At 39.0% G+C, this 20860-nt stretch overlaps 1 long non-coding RNA gene across 1 annotated transcript; it reads right to left on the bottom strand.

Moving 5' to 3' along the window:
- Positions 1–11976: 11976 nt before the first annotated feature.
- LOC138621818 (uncharacterized) lies at positions 11977–18054 on the bottom strand. The gene is made up of 4 exons (XR_011310966.1): positions 17965–18054; positions 17786–17854; positions 13062–13157; positions 11977–12493 (listed from the first exon to the last, which is right to left on the bottom strand). It is a non-coding gene; the product is annotated as an uncharacterized lncRNA (long non-coding RNA).
- Between the last annotated feature and the right edge of the window lie 2806 nt (positions 18055–20860).

The following is a 20860-nucleotide window of genomic DNA, read 5'->3' as shown; positions in this document are numbered from 1 at the left end:
CAGCTCACCTCTGGACATAAAATCTGAATTTCCTGGTCTCGGTTTCAGTTTGATCTGAGAGCTCCACGCTGACTGACAGTGTGTATATGTGCTTTTCCTACTTGCACCGACTGTTCACCTGATGAAGTGTTGTCATTTTTACTTTTTGGAAAAATACATTATTTAGTGAGGCGCACTAGCTTCATAGCGTAGCGAAGCAATAATTACCAATCTTAGAATATTACAAGAACGTGAAAGAGACTGAAGATAAAGAAAGAACTCGAACTCATGGACAGATTCAATAGGAAGCACTTAAACATAAACAGATTGATGGATGTTGTGGCTCTCCATTAGGGCTGTCTGAATTTCCCTGCTTTTATGTGCTTATGCTCTTTATGTATTTTTGTTTACAGAATTTGTAGCAGTTACACCATTTCACGTTTCTGTGCTCTTTTCTCTTTAGAAATCAGGAAGCATTTTCAGACTTTACTAAACTTGTACTGTCAATGAAGACACAGCTGCTGGTCATTGTTTCTCTACACCTTCCCCAACCTGTCGATGGACAGAAAACACTGATGAATGCCACTCACTCCTGTCCAAGATGTAGTTTTAGAATAAGATGATCAAGATGATCTGTGAAGCAAAAATAATGTCCTTTTAGCCAAATGGACTTTTACAGCTGTCAACTGACAAAATGATGGACCACAATGACATAATACCAACACTTAATAATTTGTGACTGTGAAGGGGAAGCCGACTATGTTGCTAACTGTGACTGGGAGCGAGCTGGAGATGATCTCACTGTGTTAGTTGTCAAACTTCATCAGCATTCCTTCATTATGAACCACCAGACTTGTACACTCTGCAGGTAAGTCATGAATCCGGGTTCCTGCTGCCCAAATCGAAGCCCTTCGTCTTGCATCAGTCACTTATTGGAAGTGACTGATTTTGATTTGTACAACTGGAAAATCTACTTCTGATTGTAAACCAGTCATCTCATCACTGAAACACCTGACTGGGTTTTAATTTAGATCAGTTCAGCTTGTTAGTCGGCTAACGTGCTATCTGGTCTAAACTATCGCTGTGTAGTTGTTAACAACTCACTAACATACTAATTAAATGAACTCTTGCATGTTAAAGTGAAACTGAAATTTCAATTCTTGTCACTTTGTGTGCAAGAAAATGTTTGCTCAAATGACGCTGTAGCTAATGTACATAAAATAATATCTCTTCCTTTGGCAGTGATTGACCGACATTTGGTAGTTAAAGTTCATTTCTGTATTTATTGGATGGCTTCATAGTTCTGTAGCCTACAAATGAAGAGATTTCCGTTTCTCTTTCAACAAGCCCACAGTGTTGATTAAGGACTGTTAGTGAGTTCAGTCATTTGTTCCTTGCAGGAGGATCTGTAAGGGACAATCCGAATGTCGTGTTCATATCATATTGGAGTTACAGTAGTTTCCCATTTGTAAAAAGCTACATGCGCAAAATTTTTTAAGATTTAGTGCCACATTGAACAAGCGTGGTATTTTTAAGGCTCACAAATCCAAGTCAGTCTTCTCATACACCTGTATACCAGGTATTAATACTGCTTTTAGCAGTTTGATTGTTAGTTTGACGGTTTGAAGAACAGCAGCCAAAGTTTGTGTCTTTTGTTCTTTTGGGTTTATTGACTAAGACAGCTGGTATCTCATAAATAGTGAGAAGCAACACAAGAAGAGGCTGCTGTCTTCAGCTTGTCGTAAGCATATGAATCTCCTCCATGATGTGAACACAGAATACTTGTTTTAACTCTGGAAATGGAAGCTAATTAGGTAACTAACTAGCTTGCTAGTGTCGGCACTGTTTCCCACTCAGTGTTCTCGTTCATGTTGTTTAGACACCTGTTAAGGCATCTACAGCTGTTGTATGCTCGCTGCTCGGTTCATCATACACTATAGAAGAAAGGAGTCCAGCAAGCAGTGGCTGTCTTTCTTTCATGGGTCCAGATTAGGTTTTGGTAAATTACTAGTGTAACAAAACTAGGAGCAACCAGTCATCTTTAACCCTCCATGTGTTAGTTCCCATCTAACTAACATTCAGAATCATGGAGTAACATATGGAGAATTTAGATGGGACTCAACAGACGACATTAGCTCACCTCCTTAACTGCCTGTGTGTCCATTAGAATTTAAGTGATGTTATTATGAACCATTTTTAGTGGCCACAGTACATATTGGACCACTCAAATTACCAACATTTCAGTCCATGTCCCCTTGAGAAAACATTTTGGTAGTTAAAATTTTGACCAAACACCACCAAAATGCAGCAATATATACTGTATTGTGATTTTTTTTTTTTTTTTTTTTTACCACAAATTTATTCTAATTATAGTTCAACCTTAGCCATAGATGTGTCCAGAGATCTGGTTATGGTGTGGAAAACTTTTCCTACCAATGTGTCTTGCAGGCCAGCTGTGGCATGCAGACTACTTTTGGGGGGTAAAGCTGGGGAAGCAAGCTTTAGCAGAATAAATGGGCACCATATCCAGTTCCTGTTATGATGTTAACATGCCGACATGCTGTAAACCTTCAGTGCTTATTCAGAGGCCTTGTAACTGCTCTTTATTTCCAATCCAACACATCTGTCTACTCAGCTGGGACTCAGTGACAGACTGTTAACTTTAAGCATATTTACATAGGAGATATGTTTAAATTTCTGTTGTTCGAGAAGAGAGGTGTTCATCCTTACCTTAAGTTGGTGTACACACTCATAAATACAGAACTGTTAGATGGATTACGAACATGTTTTTACATGTGTCATCTGCTGGCTTTTATTCCATTGGTATGTTCTTTTTTTTATATTATCTTTTGGTCTTTTTTAACTAAATAGTGTGATTACTTCTTCGAAAGAAAACTTCTCAGAAGATAAGAAACAGACGAGGCTGCAGCAATATATTCAGATAATCATGAACGGGACATTGAGATGCTTTTTTTTTTTTATGAACATAATATTTGTCTTTATCTCAGGTACCTTTTCCTTTTGTAGGCTTCTCTACTTGGAAACCCTCCATTATGTTTTGGTATAATGGGAGATGAAAGTAAAGGGAATCTTAATTGGTGTTTCCTGGAGGTGTTTTGGTGACCAGAAGATCAGGTGCACAAAAACAGCAACTGGTTGAAGGATGACTGCTGCCAAAACCTTCTGTTGTTGCCCACCACACACCACAGCTTTCCTACTGAACATCCCAACGCAGTTAAACACACAAAGGAAATGCTTAATCAAATTAAAGATATTATGTTAAAAATCCTCTTGTAATTATTCGATTAGAAAACACTGGAGTAAAATTTAAAGACCCTATAGATCCCAAGAAATCCCATATTTGTATATTTTGGTGGAGACCAAAACAGATATAAAAGAAGCAAAACATTGATACTGTGTTCAGAAACATAACTCCGTTATGATGCTCCTGTTTCACTGTGCTACCAAGTTTGTACGTTTCCAGAGACAATTTATCATCACAATTGTATGTCAGGTTTATGTTTCTGAGTGTATTTCTGCCACCTTGTTGCCACAAAATGTTTCATGCAGCTTTAAATGTCTCATCTCAATTTAGCCTTTAAAAGTTTGAACCAATTTATGACTATTAGCTTGTAATGGTACTCTGCAAAAGTCAATTCTACATACATGGCGCACTAAAGTCCATTCACAATTGATTAGGACTACAAATAGGTTAAAGTAACTTTACTCCAATGAAGTGAATCTTAATAAGTAACCTCACACTCATCAAGTTTTCAAATAACTACCTCTCACTGGCTTCAACTAGATAATATCAGTATTGAGCAATAAGCTGTTCAATAATTGTAGAATTTAGTTTTCCACTCCTTAGAGTACATCCATCACAGGATAGCAGCAATGTTTCCTCATGTTGTCAACACTAAAAGCTGCACAACACCAATACCAAGAAAGGACTCATATCACAAGTGAAGGTTGTCATTTTTATGCACCTTGATCACAACAAAGGCAGCATAATGACAGGCTACACTGCAGTCATTCCTGATGAGAAATATGAATAAGAAACCTTGATGAATGATGAAAAAAACAACTGATAAGATAGCAGGGGTTACGTATAGATAGCAGTTAGAGCAAAAGCAATATATAAAACACTGGACATGCTTTTGTGTCATACTGTATGATGTACTGTGAAACACCCTAATCTGTATAAGTAAAGGAGTGTATGTCATGTTGTATACGATGTGCGTGTTTTTTTCTTTCTATGAAAGATGCATATATTATAATCTGAAAATGATGTGGCAGTGAGGTGGATATGTCCACACAAAAACAATGAAAAGAACCGAGCAGGCCCGTGTCACCGCATGCTGTTTGCAGCGTGTGGGTAGCTTGCTCAGAGGTTGTTCTTTTATTGTTGCGACAGGGATTTTGAAAATAGTAACACAAAGATAGCTGAAAAGGAGAAGAATGACACATGAAATAGTCAGATAATGACAGTTTTAAACCAACTTTCTACATCAGAATAATGTCCAAGTGGCTACTAAGAGCTCCTTGAATTTTTCCAGTTTATTTGAAGGCAACACGGGCATCACTTCCTGCCTGGAGATTTGAATGTTGGAGTATTTCCTTTTGTGAGTTGGGTGGAAGTTGTAGAAATGTTTCTCAACAACAGCGGAGCCTTTTCTTCACAGGAGGACTGTCATGTGTTCAGGTATGTAGTGAGTCTTTGAAAGATGAATCAGTGAATTCTGAATGTTTCAATAGGAATGTTAAGCAACAAACAAATCTGAATCACTCTCTGGTAGCCGACTTGATGGAGGATATGTGAGCCTTACTATCATGTTCTCATGTTTAATACTTTTAGGAAAAAGAGGAGGAATGCCGCCATGTGAAAGTTGAATGTTTTTAAGCCAAACACAGCTATTAGAAAAGTATGAAGGCATATCACCTCCCTCTGGTACAATATTTGATTTTTGATGCAGTTGAACTCTGTGCGGATAATTTTTCATTCGTACAATTAGTGACAAAGTTCAGATGTTTTAATTGTTTATCCATATTTTAAAATAATTTTAGCTAATTATTTTAACAGGTTATCCACTACTATAAGATAACTATTTCAGCTGTTAATCCATGACTTTAAAATATCACAGCTGTTTATTCTTGACTAACTGTTTCAACTGTTGGTTAATTTAAACGAACTGTTTGTGCTGTTAAATCATTTGTACCTACTAATTACTTCAGCTGTTTATCTCTTACTTTAAGCTAACTGTTAAATCTATAGGCCAACTGTCCAGTACGTTTAACTATTTCAACCGTTCATTCATTACTTTTAGTTAATTCAATGGCTTCCATGAAGATATCAATATCATCAGCATAAACTCTTTATGCATTGTTTTAAACTAACAATGTTGACAGTTTATCTCCTCCTGACTATTTGAACTTTAACCATTTATCCATCACTTGTAGTTGATTGTTTGAACTTCTCTACATTGCTAACTATACTGCAACACTTATGATTTGGGAATCACTGACTCAGACCGAGTAATGTGCTCTACTGTTTGTGACTATGTGCTTTCATGTGTGTCGTGATTGAACATCGCATAGTTTTCATTTTTGCGAGGCCAATTTTGCATGAAAATTCAACAAATTTCTCCTCTGAAAGACCAGAGGCACGTACATATTTAGATTTTTAGAGGTTTCACTTTAACATAAGACACAGTCACAACATGCTCTGATTAACCTGCGAGACTCTCAGAGGGTAACAGCTGGATAAGAGACGAGCAGTCAAAGACAGAGTTGATAGAATTGAATATTTGAAGGGCAGGTCAACACAGGTGGAGACTGATCTTAGGCTACTTAATTATTTGAAAATTGTATGAAAATGTTACTGAATGTTTTAGGCTGCTGGTGTAGCATTATAAGCTCGGCAGAAAGAGATGAGTTGGTGAGGAAGAGAAATCAGAAGGAAATTTGTGAACCCTGCATCTGAACAGATGAATCATCTGACAGCACAGTCACCTCTCAGATGAAGTCACGCTGTCGTTCCCGTCAGTTAGAAGATGTTTCATTTATCTGGGCTGAGATCATCGCTGACTTCTGGACATGTTTACACGCACACACACGCACGCACGCACACACACACACACACACACACACACACACACACACACACACACACACACACACACACACACACACACACACAAGCTTCCTTTGGACTGATTTTCAGTTAGTTTGACGATGAATCGCTGCACCTTCCTTGTTATTCTTCAGACAATCATAAATCACAATCAATGATTGATAAATTTAATACGGCATTAGTATTAGTATTATACTAATCCTTACTCTGGATTAATCTGTCTATAACAGTACACACAGTTTTCATGATGAAGTAATTTTTCCTTTACAGAAAGTGATCCATCAGGTGCCACGCATGATGTGTGATATGAAATATATTCAGACCTGTGAAAAAACACTTCTACATTATGCCTCAATTACTTGTTTTTTTCCCATTAAACATAACTTGAATTACAGAGAACACTTTAAGCTTACAGTGGCTGTAAATGATCACTACTAAAGCACATATAGAAAGAGGAGCTTCACACGCTGTCATGTGGTGCAGGTCTATTGTTTACGTGTGTGTGTGTGTGTGTGTGTGTGTGTGTGTGTGTGTGTGTGTGTGTGTGTGTGTGTGTGTGTGTGTGTGTGTGTGTGTGTGTGTGTGTGTGTTTCCTGCCTCTGGCTAATTCCTGGCCTGCCCTGATTTGTCTCAACTCTCTAACTGTCATGCCTTGACTTTCTCTACTCTTTCAGAAAAGCTGCACAAAGTGTGAGAAGTAAAAGTTTTAAAACCCTCCATTATTACACACGGTATATTCAAAATGATATATTGGCTGTAAATAAAATGGGCTTCAAAATGGGCATTAACTTTAGCTACATGAAACCTAAAGTAGACAAAAACATGGTTTACTCTTATAAAAGATACTTTTTTTTTTTTCCTGAGCTGCCTCCTTCAGCTCAAAAGGAAATGTTCAATCATGAAACTTTATTGTATGAGCATGCACATATTAACATTATAATGAGGTCCTTCACTCCATTAGACCTCTGATCAGGTCACAACAGGATATAGACCCTTATCACAGCAGATAGTTTGACTTGTTTTTTACAGGAAGAGTACAGGTGACATTTTTTTTTTTTTTTTTTTTTTTTAAATCAACAAAATTTCCCAATAAGTCATGACAGTGAGCCAGCGTACACAATACCAGAACTCTGGGACTAGCTCACCTTAATGGAATTCGTTCATTTAGAACCTTTCCAATTACACCTGCTACAGCATGCCAAAAATATCTTCTGTGGGAAGACCAGGGCACTAAAAAGAAGGGAACTTCTCCCATTCTGACAGAGAAGAGCACAACGAGGGGGGAAAGACTGTTCTACCCTAAAACACAATAGCATCAATGCAAGCAGATTAAAATGACCGATATTTACATGATTGCAACCTCTTTTGGCCGTAGTAATTTGCTTATCCAGTATAATAAGTGAAAAGGTCTGTGTAGGTCTGTGGGTGTGGTTTAATGGATCAAACACAGGACTCACCCCGGAGAGTGTTGACTTATTTTAGGTTATGTACATAAGTTAACTTGCATTACAAATATTAACTTGCATAATATAGGCTACGTAATGTCAACTTACATAACTTGCATGTCATGTAACTTCCATCATATATGTAATGTAACTAAACCGTGATCTTTTCTGAAATACAACCACATTGTTTTGGTGCTTTAAATCTAACCAAAGTGGGACCGTATCACAGCATTAACCACATGTTTATTATTGTTACCATGGCGATCATTCCCGTACACCTGTCGCTGGTACTCTCCCATGGTTATATTCAGTATGTCGTTTGGGCAAATGATGTTGCTTCAATAGAAGGCACAGAAACACTCAGACTGGATGCTGTTTTGGGAGTCATTGGAAATAGACCATTGTTGTTGTTGTTACGATATGATGATGTGTTGGGGAGAACAGTCTGTACACACCAACAGTCTGATGGTGAGATTACCTCAGACCTGTGTGTATGAACCACTTGTGTGTATCTTTGTGTGAATTTGAAAAAAAAAAAAAAGCTATTCGGAAAAAGTCATGCAAACAACCACTATAAAATAAATCGCATTAAAAACTTATTTGATATTAATTTACACAATAAAAGGGAAAATGGCATTTTTCAGTTTTATTACTGACAGAAATTAATATGTGAATGTGTTGATGACATCATTCATTGAGCACTTGGCATAAACTCCAGTTTTCCTGGTTTAATAATAATAATCATAATTGTATTGGGTTGTAGAGGCATTTCCACTGATTTATGTTATTTTCTCCTGCTGTGTCACTTCCCACTCAGAGTTCATAGACAATTCCAAAGACATTTCAGCCAATTAGAAAACAGTCTTTTGATAAAAGAATTCTTCCAAAATTCACTAACTGAGTCTAAAAGAGAAAATGTTCACATTTTATCACAAAAACAGCATCTGGAATATATTTAACTCTGTAAGAGAATAGATTATAAATGATTGTCCATTCTCAAACCTCTAACTGACAGATGGCTTTTAAACCCTCAATATAACTGGGATTCATACTCAGCGAACACTTAGAAATTCTTGGACCTACTGGTGTGAGAGGACAAGAACTGAAAATTGGGCATTTTTAAGTCCCCTTTTTGAGTTTTTTGCTGAAAATACTCAAGCTTTTTTTAAGGAGCAGACTAAAATTAATTTGCTCTATTTTTTTTTTTTAACCTTAAATTTATAGATTTTGCATAGCTCAATTCGGGGAACACATTTTAACTTCTGATATGCTCTTGAAACTCTCTTAAAAAATATACAAAAGCAAAACTTAATACCACTCTATATTTATTTTGTATTTGATTGTATTTTCAAAATAAACATTTCGCATGTTTTTAAAAGTCAAATTAAAGAATAAAAAAGACTAATGAGCTCTTTTTATGTGGAAAATAAGTATTGCTAACATAATAATCTGCACTTTTTTTTTAAGCCTGTCCACAGTTGCAATGTTGTAGATTGTCAGAAAGAGGCTCTTCAGGATGTAAACACACAGAGAGGGATAACACCTTAGGAGAGTGTTGGACAGAGATGGAGGGAGAGAGGGAGAGGGAGGGAGGAAGGGACAGACGGAGGGAGGGAGAGTTCATGTTCCTCTATGTCTGTGTCTTCAGGCAACACTATAGTTTGCATTGTAAGTCGTACACTCCTTTTTCTCCCTGTGACACACTGGAAACTCCTGTTCCTCCTCATCTCACCTTCTCTCGGTCTCTCTTCGTCTCTTTCATCATCTTTTGTCCTTTTCCCCTTTTTATTATTCTGATGAAAGACGTCTATAAGGCTCTCGATGCAAATTCTTTCATGTCTGTCTGAAATCTGCCCCGCACCACGCCTTAAATACACAAACACACACCAGTCCCATTTATTAATGCAATAAATGTCTGCAAAAGTACCTAATGGCACATGTGCAACACATTGGAAATGCATATCTACACTCACGCATGAAGACGTGTGCACGCAAAGCAGGAACTTTAACACCCACGCTCATTTACACACACTCACAACGTGGAGATCTCAGCCTTAACACACCCGATTGTCTGTCCATCTGTGCAAATACATTTACTTTGAAGTGTGTGTGTGTGTGTGTGTGTCCCCCTCCTCCTTTCTGTCCAGTTCCTCCTTCACTCCCACAAATAGACAGAAAAGACATTTGAAAAATTATAGTACAACCCTGTCTTCTTCAAAAAAATCTTAGCTAATGTCTTTTGGCTAGCAACGCTTTCACATTCTAGAGGAAAATTAATTTGAATCAACATGACAACCTGCATATAACTGCAGAGGCAAAACGTTCATAGAGAGATAACATATCTGCAGAATGTGCAGTCTTTTTTTTCTTCTACTATACAAGAGAGGAACTGGAATTCTGCCTAAAACCCTGAGACCTGAGCCATGGACTTATAAAAATGGACAGTCACCTGGTCTGAAAAATGAAGCCAATAATGTGCCTTAAAGTGCAACACCACTGATGGCCACTAGGGGCTGGTTCCATAAAACTTCTGGTGCCATAGACTCCCATTGAAAGTGCATTATTTCTCTCATGAAATATGAAATAAAAAAAAATGTTTGGTTGACACCACCAGTTGTTGTGGTGTCATGAGCTAAATTCACTCCCTCTGATCAGTGTTCTAGTGGCCCTAAAAATAGTTCCATTGTTTATTTATAAAGCCTCAAAGAGGTCTGGCTGGGGCGTGTCTAGTTTGATTGACATGCCTGGGTTGCAGTCAGGTGGACAGGCGTAGTGTCTTCAGGTCCTTAGTCAGATCCACGTTTCACTCCTCTCCAGCTCGTCCAAATATGGTCACTTCTGGCTCCAAAAGAACCGAGACGTTTGCGGCCAAATTGCCAGATTCAAAGCTTCATTCACAATCCTGTGTGAGGCTTCATCTGACAGATGTGACCCGAGTGAACAGACTGGCCCTGTGATTAACCTGACTTGCTATTTTATTATACACATTATATTATATTTTCATTATTTTCTCCTCAAATACAAGCAAGACAGAGAGAGGGAAGCTGTTTTTTTTTTTTTTTAAAGCTATATTTGAGAAGCAATTTTGGCTTTCCACAGGAAAATGTCATCTGGTTTTGTTTCTAAAAGAAACTGAAAGAAACAAAATTATGAGTTTTTAAATAGTTGTGGCAAACATTTGCAGACAGTTTGCTCCATAGGGTAATTATTGGTAAATATTCTTCTTTTCTTTTAACATGAGTTTTAGTGCTAACCACAACAGAGACCCTGTCGAAGTTGTGTGGATTATGACCTGCATAATTCACCAGAATATGAGAACATCCTGGGAACAAAACATCGCCTCTGGCCCAAAGACAAGAGTGTTAACTGTTGGACGTCTGGTATTCGAATCCTCCTGGCTGACTGAAGTTTAAAATGTATTAATGTCACTGCACATTTTCTGACTTTTCTCCTTCGAACAAAACAGACAGTTTAAACAGACAGACTTTGCTGCCATATGATAACACAGTATAATACAGATACATAGATACAAATCCATGATCACATACTGCCCACAGACAAGTGCACCAAAGCACCCGCTGAAACAGAAACTGAACCCATTGACCATTACTCATCATCAGCTCTTTGGGAGTGAAACATTTAGAGCAAATCTTCCACCGTAAACATTGTTTAAATGAGATTTTACGACCTCAAAATGACTTGCAGGCCTCAAACGGAGCAGAATATTTGCATTTGTGACTCAGGGGATTTTAATATGCTTAACTTTTCTTTTCTTTCCTTTTTTGGATTCAGAATTTTGTGTTGATCTCCATTTCATCACTCAGAATTTAACTTAAGCGCAACAATTTTAGCAGCATACTTGGATAAAATCAAATCACAATCTTTTCATGTTATTTCAAGCATTTCACTTTGAGGATTTAGATTTTCCATCGGCAGTTTTTATTTATTACAGAAAGGAAAACTTGATGATGACACCACAGTGGTCCTTCAGGCAACTACAGTTTCAAATGAGAATCAATTGAATTAAACTTAAAAACTGTTTAATTACCGTTATATACCTAAAGGTTTGATTTCAGTTTCACCTATGAAAAAGTTGTTTCTTTGCTCTAATTATAAAGTCCTATTCAATTGTAACAATAATGTGATTTTAAAACAGTTCAAAACAGTTGCTGGGGTTGAATGGGAACTTGAGGCTGTGTGAACTCTTCTCGGTGCTGATATTACAAAGCAGTTTATCAACATTACCTCTAAACCAGATAAATTGTTAGAATAAACTGACTTTTTCTTTTACATTTATTTCTATTAAAAGTGCATTTTAGTGGATCCAGTGGATTTCTGACAGTCTGAAAAAAGGATTAGTAAACATCTGCAGAATCCCTCAGATGTCCTTGATCAACAGTGCTGCAGTGGAAGTGTGGCAGCGTGTACACTAACAATGTCAGAGGCACTTTTTTGCATAGTTTAAATGAGAGAACATGCAACTTTTTGTGTGTGTGTTGGTGTTCGTTTTGCGAAGCTGTTTCATTTTCAAAAGCAAGCAGCAGCCTATAGTGGCAACTCCATTTCGGTAAACATGGCAACACCCCAATGTTATGTAAGCCAGTCTCTCATTATGGTCTCCTGCTTTATATTGTGATTTTAAAACGCTCAATTAAGAAAAGTAAGGCACGTATAATCAAAAAAGGAAGCAAATCCAAACCCTGATGCTAACTTTGAAAGATAGCAGATGTTTACACCAGTGAAACTCAGTATATGTGTTGCTGTTGACATTATATTTGCACCAGTATGTGATGGTTCTGACCACTAAAGCCACACTCCACGCCTCTTCCCTTGTGTCCTACAGTGCATCTACATCCTGGTGAGGAGTTGGTCGACTGTGAGGCCCACTGCCATCTCCTTTCATCTCAGAGTCCTCTCCGGGCACCTTCCTCTGGAACTCCTGCAAGAGTAAAGATGGTGAGTGTTGAACACTGACGGGTTGAAAGGATTTCTCTGTAAACAGTGAGGACGCAGGCAGGTGGCAGAAACAGATCAATGTTTTCTTTACACCTGAATGACAAAATAAAAGCAAACTCTGTGATGGCATTTTTCACTTTACCGAGGCCACCAGTTGAACTTCAAAGCATGTTTCATCTAAGGGAGCAACTGACAAGTCTCTTTAACGAGCACCTGATCAATGACCTTGAACTGTGACCGCTCTGTAACTCGATGATGATGATGTCCAGGAACCCTCAGATAAATGGCTCATCTCGAATCTTTAAAAAAAAATAATAATAATTCTGTGCTGCAGGAGCTTTGCTACACTAGAAGCCTCGTAGCTGCTGAAGCTGTCAGACTGTGGCATTGAGTCTCATACTGTTAACAGCGAGCTTGAGCATTACAAACAACAGCAGCTGCCTGATTAGACATCCACAGTTGGTCTGCAGCGAAGCCTCAGATTATGTGTGTGTGTGTGTGTGTGTGTGTGCGTGCGTGCGTGCATGCGTGTGTGCGTGCGTGTCTGTCACCCTGAATCTCCGCAGTCTGGCCAGTCTGTCTTGGAGGGTCTTCTCCTGGCTGGACGTCAGTTCTGCCACATGAGCCCGCCACTGCTGCTCTTTCTCCTGAAACACCAAAATGCAGCAACAATGAGCAATGATCACGCGTGTTATATGAAATGAGTCGCTCATGATGATGAACCCACAGACACAATAATACATTGCTTTTAAAAAGTCGACCTATTTGATGCTGGGCTGGTCCCGCCCAACTTTTGCTCAAACTTCAGTCTTTGCTGTGATTATCCACTCTGAAGGATGGAACAGTAAATGAAACAATCCTGAATGGAGCACGGCCAGACCCATATATATATATATGTTCATGGGGTGAATTTAGGTCTGGTAATGGTAATATCAGGCTAATATAATCCTCAGTGTAAACAAAAATATCCGCACTCAGTTTTGCAGCTGCAGCTTTGGGCGCAAAAGTTGACAGAAAAGCCCCACGATCCTTCACACTAAAGCCTCCATAATATCCTAAAGCTCTGCAGGATCATTTTGGAGGTCACAAAGTTCCCCTGATACATTCATATAACAGTGTATACATTCTGCTGGGGCTCCACTTCAGTGCCTCCAGTAGGCGTTTGCATGTGTGTGTGAAATGAAAAGTGCTTGTGATGAATCTCTGACCGCAAATTGGACTCTCTTGGATCCAGTTTCCTGTCAAGTGTTTGTGTTTGTTTAAGTTTAATTTTCACATGTGTGTTTGTGTAAAAGAGGAAAAGAGAAATCTTTTAATCTTGTGTATAAAAGATTCGACATAAGATACATGAGATGGTTGGGGCCAGTTGCTCTCAATGAATTCTCAATGAACAGCGCCTGCAATCAATTAACATTTCTGTCATGCTTTGTGTTTGTGTGTGTGTGTGTGTTTGTGTGTGTGTGTGTGTGTGTGTGTGTGTGTGTGTGTGTGTGTGTGTGTGTGTGTGTGTGTGTGTGTGTGTGTGTGTGTGTGTGTGTGTTTTTTTAGCACACACACACACACACACACACACACACACACACACACACACACACACACACACACACACACACACACACACTTTTGTGCGAACAACCAGGACATTCTTTCTAAAAAGGCCTTGTTGAAAATGACTGTTTGGACCCTTGAGTGATGCTTGTTCGTCTTCAGGGTGTGAAAAGCAGATGAGGAGGTAGCACACTTGGAGAAATTGAACTTAAATTGTCGATTAGTGATAAATTGGGTTGAATGTTTTCTGGTCCTGATCCAGTCACAACATCATGGGAGTATTTTGCCATCTGGCCAGCTGTGGTTGTTGTGAATCCTCAAGTTGAAAACATGAAATGTCTGTAGAGGTGGAAGTGGAAGATTATCACAGACTGCAGATGTGAATGAACACAGATGCAGATAACCTGATTTTCATTAATAAAAAAAACAGCTTCATAAGATCTGGGAATTATGGTGGCAAGTGGCCACGAGCATTTGAGGAAAGGGTAACTGAAGACCATTGTGTTGAGATGATTGCCAGTACTGTCTTTTAATTCAATTGTACATTACCTGAGTATTTTCATACAAACTTGATATTTCTATAGAATTCAGACTCCACTCCATTTGTTTGACTGCTGAAAGTATTTGTTACCCTAAGTATGAAGATTTTAAATAATAATAATAATAATAATAATAATAAAAAATCATAAATTAAACTAGAAATGTTTAATTAAGAACTAATTTTCATGATAAGTCTTTGAGCTCATCCTCATATGATAACACTGGTTTGATGGGTGTTAAAGGTGTACGTAGGATTCAGTGGCATCTAGCGGTTGCAGGTTGAACCAACTCCCCTCACCTCCCTCTCCCACTGTGTAAGAGAATCTATTCTGGTCTTCTCAAGAACCAGTGTTTGGTTTGTCACTTCAGGACTACTACTGCTTGTCATTTTAAACATGTAAATAATTCTAATTGTTTAATAATTTAAAAGTTTGGGCCATTGATTGGACTGAGCAGGGATTTTCAAGGTGTCACTATAAGGCTGTGAGTAGTTGTGACAGCATTTGTCACTATTTAAGGAATCTTTGCAATACTTAAAATTAGCTCATCACATTCATTTTAAGTACTTTTACTGTTAACATTTTACATTTTTCTGATTGTAATTACTTTTACTTAATTGGCTATTTCAGTGCAAGGCGAGTATTTTCCACAGTGTGCTATTACTCCTTAGCTACTCACATAGAATTGATTCGGCTGCTTCAGTCGGCGACACACTTTTCACAGCAGACTTTAGACTTCTAACAGTGGGAAAAGCAGAAGCATCACTTTATAACACTGACAATGGCGCTGTTTTCAGTTAGCTGGGACAGTGCAGCTACCATGCACAATACTTGAAGTTTTCAGAGATAAATAAAACATCTCATTTGTCATATTTAAAGAGTTTTCAGAAAATATCAGCTGGCTCCAGTGGGTTAAGTGCATCAAACTACTGTTCATTGAATTTTACACTTTCAAACTAAAGACAAGAGATGGCCCAAAGAACTGACAGATTCTTTAATGGAGTCTGGTATAGAAGTGCAGATGTATGTAAGGCTTTGAGCCTTCTTAGAAACTCTGCTCAGTGCCATCTATAGTGGTATGAAATGGCAGCTGAAATGCCACACTTCACACCCTGAATTTGGTTGCCAGGTTTGCAATGGAAATAACTTTGCTGGCTGGAAAAAAATGCAGACGTTTCTCTGCCTTCAGTTTACAGCACATCATCCAGGGGCTATGATGCAGATGTGACATATGTGTGGACAGGATGGTGCAAATGAAATGCCTGCAGCTCAGTGTAGGTTAAAGTACAAAAAGGTAATTTAGTCGAGATGAATAAGAAGGTAAAGCGGGCAAAAAAGAAAATATATTGCTGTAACTACAGCCATGTCTTCAACTGCATTAGGTCTTTATCTTTAAAAGTTAAAGTTGATGCCAGATGCTAATGCAAGTCTTTGGGCCAAAGTCGTTAAAGAAAAATGCCTTTCCTGATTACTATTTTTCACTGTGCCAGCAGTGTTAACAGTCCAACTGAAATAGGTTGGTTTAGCCTCAAAACCAGGAACGTCTTGGAAGACCGTACTTGTCTGTAAAATGCACTCATGCATACATTAAGTCACTCTGCCTGGCTAGTTTGGTCTAATTTGTTGTAATTTGGGTGACGGAGTCGCTCTCTCCAACCTTAATATTGAGTTGCAAACATTTTAGTGTGTGTGGTATTCGTCTGGTTCAGGCGTGGCGTTGCAGCGGTGAGTGAGCGCGAGCTTATATCCAGACTAACGCTGGTTCAGAGGTGACTGGGTGTGCGTTTGGGTTCAGGTCTTCATCAGCTGTATGTATATTTGTGTATTTTTGGGTGTCAAAGATCATCCTCATAAGTCAGAGTCCATGTGTGATTCTGCAGTGTTTATGTGTGTCAGGGGTTAAGTTGGGGCTCAGCGGACTGTACATTCCACACTGAGGTGAGACTTGCTGTCCTCTGTATGAGGGTAAAAGGTTATTTTTTTTGTAAGGGAGCGGAAACACTGACAACAGCAGCAGCCCACATTTCTTGTCGACCTAACACACTCAAAGCTCAAAGCATCCGCAGCTGTTTTGTGTATGTGTGCATTCCATGTCCATGAGGATGTCCATCTGTTTTGGCATCTCTGTGCGTGTGCGCGTGTGCGTGTGCGTGTGCGTGTGTGTGTGTGTGTGTGTGTGCGTGCGTGCGTGCGCGCGCGCGTGGCTCAAAGAGGATGAGAGCCCCTGCAGTCTTGACAGAGGACCAGATTTGTGCTCGCCGGTTTATCATTTCCATGGCAGTGAATCAGATTTCTCCGTGATCGATGAAGAGAACCTCGACGGTAAATTAGCACTCATTGATCCAGCATCACACTGCTGCTTGCCTGCCTGATTGTTCAGCCCGCTTTTTCCATTAGACTGATTGTAACATCCTGCTCTCACCAAACGTTAAAGTCTTTCGATGTGAATAACGAGCGCCGTTCACAGAAAAGATTAACCAGGGGAAACATAAATGGAAAGACAACTGAGTTGGACATTTGCTAATTGCGAAAAACTTAATATACTTTTCACATAAAATCCTTAGGTTGGGACCTTTTCAGAAATGTTGATGGGGAAAAAAAAAGACGTGTTATGAAAAACATTCTTCTGATGAAAGAAAAAAATGAAATATAGTGTTTTCTTTCCTTCAGCCCCTGGCTTCCAGTAAACGGTGCTGACAGTTCGAGCGATCTGTCATCACACCAATCAGCTTCAGTAACTACTGCTTGGTTGCTGCGTTCAACCCGTGGAGGTATCTGTATTACTATCGTTACGAGGACAGAAAAGGCTGTTTGAGGGTTGAGATTGGAACTAGGTTAGGGAATGCATGATGTCAATGAATGTCTTTAAAAAGACATGCATGCATGTGTGTGTGTGTGTGTGTGTGTGTATGTATGCATGCATTAGCAAGCCTGTAGATCAGACAGGTGTGAGCTGTTGAGACTGAGCTGGTGTCAGTTAGTGTAACCCTTCATGTTACGCCAAAGGTTGGAAGTGAAAACAGTTTGGTTTTACAGATGTACAGACTTGTAGAGTGTTTATCTTGTGTGTGTGTGTGTGTGTGTGTGTGTGTGTGTGTGTGTGTGTGTGTGTGTGTGTGTGTGTGTGTGTGTGTGTGTGTGTGTGTGTGTGTGTGTGTGTGTGTGTGTGTGTGTGTGTGTGTATTCACCTTCTTGCTCTCCTCTATTTCTCTCAGTCTGTCTTTTTCTTGCTGCTCCCTCTCCAATCGCCGGCGGACCTAAAACACACACACGCACATTTAGAAATATTCGCGACCCGTTATCACAGCAAAACATTAATAGCCACGCTTTTTGAAACCTACTGCATGCGTAGAGCCATGTGACTTACCGGACAATTAACACATGGTTGTGATTCAGAAGCATAAAACAACTCAACAAAACCATTAACACCTCCTGGATTCGAACCTCATCGTCCCACGTCGCATGGTAGTCTGTGACTAATGCCACCAAGCCACGCCTCCTGCCTTTTAATACAGCCAAAACATGTCCTTTGTTGCTTCTGTTGCAGGACCTTTGTCACATGACCCTGCATCACATGACATTTACGTTTCTGTAAGTTTCACACTTACAAAACATGTCACTGTCATGCCTAAACAGGCCTAAGCGTGGTTATTTCACATTTCACGTGATAGTGGACCGACGTGTCTTTTTCACACGTTGCCATGATACTGGGTTAACATTCATACACATCATATAAACAGGATTTAATATTAGAGCTTTTCATACTTAACAACTCTTCCGTATCTCGTACCCTCTCTTCCTTCTTGTCTCTCCATTCGTCCTCCAAAGCTGCCGCTCTTTCTGTCTTTTCTTCGGTCGTCCTTTGTGACGTTTCCAGAAATGCATAGTCCTCCTCTTTACACAAACCTCTCATTGACTGCAACAGAAAAACAACTTATGTCAGTATCATTAAGAGATAATGTCTTAAACAATCTGGGGCTGAGGAGGCCTGCAGACAAACAATTCAGCAAACTATCTCTTGACAGCTTATATCTGGATATTTTCAGTATTTAGAAATAAAGCAGTTTGTTGAAGTGCATTAAAAGGTCAATTCATGTGCCATTTATCGTAAAACATTCCTTTTTATTTTTTTAATCACCCTCTGATAGGTGTTTGTGTTGGTATTGGCAAGGTGCTGACATTCCAAGTCGCTGTCCACAGGAATCATGACTGAAACTGCTTCTGACATGAATGTCAGCCCTGTGATGAGCCTGCTGCTCGAGTTCGTATCCTGGGTGTAGGCCAGACATGTTACATTATTGTGTAACTCTCCACCACTGCTCTGAGAGAATCATTTCATGCTTATATCAAATTATAAAAGCTGACGAGGCTAACAGGGATGATTCTGAGTTATTTGGGTGAAATTAGAGGAAGAAGTTGTTTTGAGTGGTTTGTGTTGGTGTCCGCGGGACACTCGGAGGGGTCACTGAAGGGTTTGTTGATTATGAAAATGACACAAATCATATGCTGTGGCATCGGCAGTCACCAGATCTCAACCCAAATAACAAAATTCAGACGTGGAACCAATCCATTGTGAAAATGGAAGGTGTTTACTTGTTGTTTACTTCTGTTCTCTTATTGGCTTTTTTCAGAAAAACAGTTCAGTTCCACTGAAAGAAACTTTGCAGAGAATCGTCTGCCGGGTTGATGTGAGATTGATAAGAAGGAATTACATAAAGGAACTTGAAAAAAAAATACATAATTAAAATGTTTTAGTGCAATACAAGTAGTTAACAATAAGACATTACTTACAAAAAAACCCCCAAAAAACAAGGCATGTTGGTCTCGGATTTTATTTTCTGCTGCGCTTGTATGTAAGTGGGTATTTTTTTGTGTGTGTATGTGTGTGCGTGTGTGTGTCTGTCTGTATGTGCATGTGTGTTCCTGTGTTAATGAGCCATATTGATGGCTGAGGTGGTGGGTAGGTGTTTGGAGAGATATAATGTGAGACAATATTGTGATTAGATGTAACAGATATGACATGTATGAGTGCATGTGTAATAAGTCTGTGTATGGGGATGGGGTTCGTTTAGTGGCATTCGCTAACAGGCAAAATCAAAATTAAGATTTAGCTTGCCGATAAACTGGGTCCAGGTTACCAAAAGAGACTTTTGTTTATACAGAGGCGGGTTTTTTTCTGTCTATATGTTCTGAGAGAAAGTTCAGCCACTGTATGATGTTGGTGGTTTGTTCAGTTTTCCAGTTTGAGAGGATGGTTTCCTTGGCGATAGCTAAGGTGGGCTTTGTATGTTTGGGTGGAAGTAACCCTCACTCCTCTGGCTACCACCTCACACTAGCCATGTACATATCCATCTGTATATAGTTTCTGTTCACTATTTCCTTTTGCACCTCATGTGTACACAATCCTATGTACGCAGTCCTGTATGTATTATTTAACTGCACTACCTGCATACATAATTTTTTTTTCCATAGAGCCAAAACAGTGCAATACTCCAGCTCCCTCACTATTACTGTTCTCATGGGGTTCAGCAAACACACATATATGTCTCTATATTTTTTATATTAGTATTTGTATTTATATATTTGATCTATATTTTATATTTATCTTGTGTTCCACCGACTTGGATTGTTTTTCTTCAATTTCATTATACCCTATATGACATGTAACTCACCTTTGACATGTGAATTCCTTGAAACCGCTTCATGTGAGTCATCTTAATCAAAGATGGGTCTGCTGCTCGTGACACAGATATTCACAATTTACTAAGTCTCAGTAATGTTGATATATTTACATCACAAATGCAGCAAATATTTATTTTCAAAGACGCAATAAAACATTTTAATCTTTGAAGGTAAATGATTAATCCAAGAAAAGCCAGTCAATTACTCACCTGTAGGTCCACACGCACTGTGTCCTCTCCTTTTACACACTCTTCAGCGATCTCAGTGTTGATCGATCCTTGTTACTTAGCTCTGATTGCTTCCTCTCTGTTTAATCTTAGTAACTACAGATGCGTCCTTACTCATCTGAGAGTCCCGACAGAAAGACCTAGATCAGAGTTATAAAGGTTCTTGTCCAGTGACGGCACGCAGCTAACACGCTGTTATTTCCACAGTCCAGTGACAGAAGTGCCACCGGTCCACTAATAAAATGTCAAGAAGACAGAAGAGCGTGATGAATAGTTTTGACGCTTTAAAAAATACATATGGATCAATGTGGTGACAGGTTACTTTGTCTCAACAGGACCAAAAGGTCATGTAGT

This window comes from Brachyistius frenatus, unplaced genomic scaffold (genome assembly GCF_029030835.1).
Source record: "Brachyistius frenatus isolate BFR_SWC_R1_liver_20210118 unplaced genomic scaffold, ASM2903083v1 Contig_32, whole genome shotgun sequence".
NCBI lineage: Eukaryota > Metazoa > Chordata > Actinopteri > Embiotocidae > Brachyistius > Brachyistius frenatus.
This window is presented reverse-complemented; position numbering and strand designations above follow the sequence as displayed.